Source organism: Mastomys coucha, unplaced genomic scaffold (assembly GCF_008632895.1).
Source record: "Mastomys coucha isolate ucsf_1 unplaced genomic scaffold, UCSF_Mcou_1 pScaffold20, whole genome shotgun sequence".
NCBI lineage: Eukaryota > Metazoa > Chordata > Mammalia > Rodentia > Muridae > Mastomys > Mastomys coucha.
The window spans coordinates 103320051-103327497 of record NW_022196903.1 but is presented as its reverse complement, the minus strand read 5'-3'; the positions used below and the strand labels follow the sequence as shown (position 1 = coordinate 103327497).

The 7447-nt window shown below is 36.8% G+C and overlaps 1 non-coding gene across 1 annotated transcript; it reads right to left on the bottom strand.

Annotated features, from left to right (window-relative positions):
- Positions 1 to 4109: 4109 nt before the first annotated feature.
- On the bottom strand, positions 4110 to 4216 carry LOC116100088. The gene has a single exon (XR_004122453.1). It is a non-coding gene; the product is annotated as a U6 spliceosomal RNA (small nuclear RNA).
- Between the last annotated feature and the right edge of the window lie 3231 nt (positions 4217 to 7447).

Below are 7447 nucleotides of genomic sequence, written 5' to 3'. Positions count from 1 at the left end.
AAATCCACCTGCCTCTGCCTCCCAAGTGCTGGGATTAAAGGCGTGCGCCACCACGCCCGGCTTTAATGTTTTATTTTTAAGTAAACATTTTTATCATCAGAAGAGCAAAGAAAATTTAAATTGTATGATTTTAATAAGCATTCTTGACTTTTTTTTTCTATACAGTATCCATGCATGCATCAATATCCCTGCTGATTACTTTGCAAGAGATCATGAAAATAAGATTGCAGGCATGGGATCAGCAGCTAACACCAAAGCTCTTCTCAGAAAAGGCAGCAACAGAAGTTGGCACAAGTCCTTAGTTTCAACTTGGATAGCTCCAGCTCTCCCACTGTTCACTGTTATTCTGTGGGCATATCAGTCTCTCTTTAGATTCAGTTTCCTACCTGGAAAACAGCAAGTGCCTCGTTTTCTCTGTTGGAGTTAGTGCAATATTAGTATTACTGTTACTTTTCTGTAATAGTATTTCCAAAAGATTTAGTATAATGCTAATTTAAAAATATTGTTATTTCTTTTAAATATACAATGCATATTGTTTTTTGAAGCTTATGTCAAGAATTCCTGGATGTATAGAAGTCCTCAATAGCATAATGCCATCATTTTTCTGGAGCTTCTTTCAATCTCATTTACAATTCAATGCACAAAGCACAAGGATAGTGATCTAGTATAGATAAATAAATTCAATGTTGAGGTCTCAGCATGTGGGCCTACATTCCTATTTCTTCACATGTTCCTTGACAGGACCTGGAAAGATGAAGGGATGGAGATGTGTATACAAAGCCCTACTTCTTTTGAAGCAGGCAGGTTTTATTTTGAAAGCTAACTTCCCTTTTGACTGGCTGATTAGTCAGACAAACTACTTTACCAAGTCCAAGACTCTTCAAAAGGAAAATAAGAATAAATGAAGACATTCACAATGTAGAAAAAAAGGATAAATGAAAAAATAAAATGTAGTTAATCTGTAGTGTTAATATAAAATTGTACTCACTAGTTGAAAGACACCAGTTAAGTGAATAACTTCACATACACACGTATATACATACACATATATATGCACATATTTATACACACAAATGGTCCTTTTCAAAACATTTGGTATATATATATATATATGTATATATATACATGTATATATACATATATATATATATACGCATATGCATATATATATAGACACAGACACACACACATATATATACTATATATATATATGTATATATATAGTTTATGTATATACTCTACATGTCTGTCTGTATGTCTATGAACCATGTGTGTATGCAGTGTATGAGGAAGCCACAAGAGGGGGTTGGGCCACTTGGTACTTAACGCTTTTGAGTGACCATGTGGCTTCTGGAACTTAAATCAGAATTCTCTGGAAGAGTAGCCAGTGCTCTTAATCACTGAATGGTCGGTCACTCCAGCACCCGTATACATATATTATGTAGTATACTTATGCATTATATTAATATGTTATTATATTATCTTCATCATAAATATGTATGAAGTTAATACTGAGTGATAATAAAAAGTTATAAACTATCCATGTAGGCAGATATATAAAGTAACCATAAAGGCCAGGTATGATATCTTACCTATATTCCCAGCCCTTAGGAAACATAGGCAGGCAGGTTCCCATGAGTTCAAAGCCAGTCTTCTCTACATAGTGAGTTTCTAGTCAGCCAGAGGTATAGTGAGACCCTCTCTCAAAACAATAACAAATGAACAAACTAGCCACAAACTAACCAATTCTAACACACACCTATGAATAACCAATAGTAATGTTCACAAGCATATGCATAAACATGTTCATGCTTTGCAAGTATTATATAGCAGTTCCTTTAAAAGTAGACCCATGGTTAGTAAGATGGCTTAAGAGATAAAGGTGCCCAGTGTCAAGAGTAAGCACATTGAGTTTGACCCCTAAAACCCACATAATGGGAGAAGAGGACAAACTCCACAAATTGACCTCTGATTTCCACATTTATGCCATGGCTTACAGGAGTACATCTTCATTCCACCTCCCCTCATACACAAGCTAAATAAATGAATAAAATGTAATTTTAAAGTATACATTATTTAAGATATTAAAATGTCATAAAGTGTGCTACTTCTGAAGAGAGTGTTAGAAAGGGATAAAATAATTGACAAAACCATTTGGATTTATGACTATAACCAAAAACAATGCAAACTAAAAATGTCAGTATCAAATTTTAGAGTCTATGGGTTTTCTTTAATGATCTTCATATGACCTTAATTTAAAAATATTAAAAATAATTTTATGAGTTTATACTGAGAGAGCTAATATAAAATATTCAGTAATTGATATTTTTAAACTATTTCTATTATAATTTTGAGATTATAATATAATTACATGATTTGCCTTCACTTATTCCTCCCTACAAATCCTTCCATATGCCCCTCCTTGCACTTTTTCAAATTCATGGCCTCCTTATCATCAATTGTTGTTAAAAGAATAAATGCAAATGTATATGAATAAAGTATATGTATACCACAATATGTTACTCAGTATATACAATGTTAGTGATAATTATATTTTTTAATAAGATGTTATTTTTGTTCAAATTCACAAGAACTCTGAACCTGGGACAGGTACAGCAGAAAACGTTGGGAATGAGAGCCCTGGAGGAGTTTCCTTGGTGTTGAAGCAAGGACATAAGAAATTTCATAGGCACAAGGTAGGCAGGATCAAGTCCTGTCATTTCTAGATTCATACAGCACAGCCTGGCAACAGTCTCCCAAAACTAGTCCCAGATACTCCAAGCTGAGAAAATAAATCAAAAGCGTGTGTGTGTGTGTGTGTGTGTGTGTGTGTGTGTGTGTGTGTGTGTGTGTGTGTCTGAAAATGAGAGGGCCCATTAAAGTAAAGGAAGATATGTTTTCAAAGATTTGTTTATTTACTTATATGAGTACACTGTAGCTGACACAGCAAAAGACGGAGGGCATCAGATCCCATTACAGAGGGTTGTGAGCCACCATGTGGTTGCTGGGAATTGAACTCAAGACATCTGGAAGAGTAGTAATTGCTCTTAACTTCTGAGCCATCTCTGCAATTCTGATGAAGATATTTTTAAAGGGAAGGCAGAAGGGGAAAATGAAGGTAATGATGTGCATGTGACATGAAAGCCGAAGGGTGGATTTTGTGGGGAAAAATGGGACCAGGAAAAGCAGAGTCAGAGGAAGTTGAGGCAATATTCAAACAGGAGGCCAAATTCTTTCTTATAAAGTCTATTGAACATATGGGAAAGTATTGTAATAAAATCCATTAGTTTATATACTAACCTTTTTTTTTGAAAAGAATATAGTTCTAAAATTGGGGCCAGAACAGAGTAATACTGGGAAATTTTCACAGGTAGGAATAAAACAATCTCCTAATTTCTAAGTCACGAATACATAGAAAACATACCATTAAATTCCTCAGCCTATAGTACCTGAGAGAAAGCTCATAATTCCAGTCCTATTGCAGAAACCCCAGCCAAGAACATGTCCTAAGTGCATATAAATCTCACTCTTCCTTCAAGCAATGTTTCCAATTCTGCTTCTTTCTGAGGCCGTGCTCTTAGACCAGAGAAGTAACCAGACATTAGGAAAACAACCATGAATCATGGGGCAGTACCCTGGGTAAAGTAGGCACTGGCAGCCTGTCGAGTGTACTCCAATCTCTACTTCCCACTCACAGCTGAGTTACCTAGAGACAATTCCAAAATGTATAAACTGTAACCTCTTCAGAGACACAGTGGAATTCATCACACCTTCCAGTTCAGGAGTTACCGATATGTAAAACATACAAGAGCTGCAAGCACCTCGGGGACAGAGCAGTCAGGAAGCCCAGGTTCAATCCACAGTTCCAGAAAACAAAATTAAATCAATGAGACTAAAACATAATACACACATACTGAAATGTTAACATGTGTTAACTTTGTGTGTTATCATATTAATAACAAAAAAAGCTTGTGTTACGTTGTGTGATGGCATATTATCATAAAGTTAACAAAATCAAGTCCTGGGATGGCTATATTATGAGTTGATAGGTTTGAATAAACCAGAGGCTGGGGTATCACTCACTCTTTATATCCACATTGATTCATTTATCAACACAGCAATCCTTCACGAATTTGCATGTTATCCTTGCGCAGGGGCCATGGTAATCTTCTCTGTATCGTTTCAATTTTAGTATATGTGCTGCAGAAGCGAGCACACAGCAATCCTACTTAAATGAAACACATAGACTCTTTTTGTTCTCATTGCCATTTCCCTTTTCCTCTTTTCCTATTCTTCTTCCTTTTTCCATCTCCCTCTCCTCTTTTTATTTCCACTTCTTGGATAGATGGAAAATATTTTTAAGGAAACTGAACCAAGGCTGAAGATCAAACCCCCAGGGTGTGCCATTTTGTCATGTGAGTCACCACATCCAAGATAACCCTGCTTAGCACAAAGTTAAAGAAAAAAAATCAGCAATTTCTTGAATTCTAGTAAAAATAAATGTGAGTTTTTCAGAGTTAGCTTGATGATGAAAATCATTTGCTGCTCTTTCAGAGGACCCAGATTTGGTTTCCATTATCCACATTGTGCCTCACAAGTATCTATAACTCCAGTTTCAGAGAATCTGAAGTGTTTTTCTAGTCTCTGCCAGCAACAGGAAGGCATGTGGTATGGTATACAAACATACCCACAGGAAAATCACCCATATGCATCATATAAATAAATCTTCTTAAAAAATAAATAAAAAGTTAAAATTTATTTCTTAACCATTTATTCAATTTACCCATGCAAGGCAATATTATTAATACCATCTATTCATGTATATTGATGGTAGCATTTATCCTTGCATAATGTTACATAATGGTATATGCCTCTTCCAAGGTATTACCACAAGTAAAGGGTAATAGCAAAGCTGAAACAATTAATTAGTGTGGTGTAATCAAGGTAGAGTTGGATGCTACACCCTGGATAGGCATAAGACCCTTTGTATCTCTTGCAAATCACACAAGATTATCAAAAGCCTCCAACTTGTCTCTTTTTATATTACTAGACAGTTTACTCATCTAATTAGTTAATAGGTGATAGTTAATAGTTACTAAATTCATTATTCATGTGTGAAACTGTGATTAAAAAAATAGAAATAAACTTAAAATTTCCTGAGAGTCTATTTTCATTGTCTGCATTTCAGGGATTCTTTTCGAAAAAAAATTAACATTTGTGTGTGTGTGTGTGTGTGTGTGTGTGTGTGTGTGTGTGTGTGTGTGTGTGTGTATAAAATGTGTGTAGAAACAAGGACAACTTGGAGGAGCATATTATTTAATTCCTCCTTCTGGGTCCCTGGATTCATCTCAGGTAAAGAGGATTAGAAGCAAGTGCCTTGACTTGCTGAGCCAATTCTGGGGACCCTCTTCAGATGATCCTTTTATATTTGGGAACCACTGATGAAAAGTTGCAAGTTACAAGGAAAAAAACAACTTAAAATGAAGGTGCATAAAAGTAAAAAAAAAAAATCTGCATTTGAGATCACTAACATACTATTCTTTTTTTTAATATTACTTTATTTTTTACAGTCTAGTCTTTACTCCCCTCCCAGTCTACCCTGCAACAGTTCCTCATCCCATTCCTCCTCCCACTGTCTCCAAGGGGATTTTCCCACCCCCTATCTCCACCCTGACCCCATGACAGGCCTTCCCACTCCCTGGGGCCTCAAGTCATTCTAGGGTTAGGCCCATCCTCTCTCACTGAGGCCAGACCAGAGAATTCTCTGCTGTATTTGTGTGTGTGGGTGGGTGGGGGGTAAGGTGTGAGAACTCAGACCAGCTAGGCTATGCTGCCGGGTTGGCTGGTCAGTGTCTGAGAGATCTGAGAGGTATGAGTTAATTGAACTGTTGGTTTTCCTATGGGGTAGCCCACCTCTTCAACTTCTTTTAGCCTTTCCCTAATTCAGCCAAGAGGTCTCTGACTTCAGTCCATTGTCTGGGTATAACTCTGTCTCAGTAAGCTGGTTGTTGTCTCTTGGAAGACAGCCATGCTAGGCTCTTGTCTGTAAGCATACCATAGCATCAGTAATAGTTTCAGGCCTTGGGGACTCCCCTTGAGCTGAATCCCTCACTGGACCTCCATTCCCTCAATCTCTTCTCCATTTTTGCCCCTGAAATACTTTTAGACAGGAACAATTCTGGGTCAGAGTTTTTGACTGTGGAATGACAATGTCATTTCCCCCACTTGGTGCCCTGTCTTTTTACTGGAGATGGACTCTACAAGTTCCCTCCTCCCACATTTGAGAATTTCATCTAAGGTGTCCCCCCCATTTCAGTCCTGAGAGTCTCTGACCTCCCAGTTTTCTGATACATTCTAGAGGGTCTTATTTGAACTAATTCTACGTTTTTCTCTCACTTTCTCTCTTTCCTCTTCCCTTGTTCCCTCTACTTCCTCCACATTTTTCTCAGCTCTCTTTTAAATCTTATCACATTTAGGAAGACAATAAGAACTATCAATTGTTCCACAGTTTCTGGAAGTGTATTACAATACACTTAAGATACAGTGTTGCAGACTCCCAACAACCTTCTTGCAATACATTTTGAATATATTATTGACATTTCAGATAAAAAGAAAACATAATGTGGAAAACTGTCCCTTACATTTTAGCATAGACCTTCATGCATTACATGTCAGTATTCTTCACTCCATACCTGCTACATACTTGCACAAACACACATACACACAAGCATGCACATACCTCTCCCTCCCACACACACACATATACATGTCTTGGCATAAATCCAGACATTTACAACTTGGAATTTTGGAGGCAAAATTTCCCCTAGTTAAGAACCGACTATTTATTGTGATATGTTAGAACACATCTTATTGAAGAGTAAGGGGCTTAGAATGAAAATAAGTGTTAAACTTAAGTTAAATAAGAAAAATTATTTCATCCCCAGGGAACACTCTAGTCCAACAGAATTCTAGGGAGAGTAAGAGTGGCCTCTTGACAACTGTGTTGTCCATTTAAGTTATAGTATCAGTAAGACTAAAACACAATTTTTATATAGAGAAATCACCTACCCAGGATGATATTCTCAAGATCAATCCATTTGCCATCCATGAATTTTGAAGGCAAAATTCATAATGCCTTCATTTTTAATGGCTGAATAGTATTCCATTGTGTAGATGTACCATATTTTCTTTACCCATTCTTCCCTTAAGGGATATCCAGATTGTTTCCAGGTTCTGGCTATTTCAAATATAGCTGCTGTGAACATAGTTGAGCAAGTGCCTTTATGGAATAGTGGAGCATATTTTGGATATCTGCCCAGGGAGTGGTATAGCTGGGTCTTGAGGTAGAACTATTCTGCTTTCTTAGAAACTACAAAATTGATTTCCAAAGTGGTCATACAAATTTTCATTCCCACTAGCAATGAAAAAGTATTTCCCTTGCTCCACA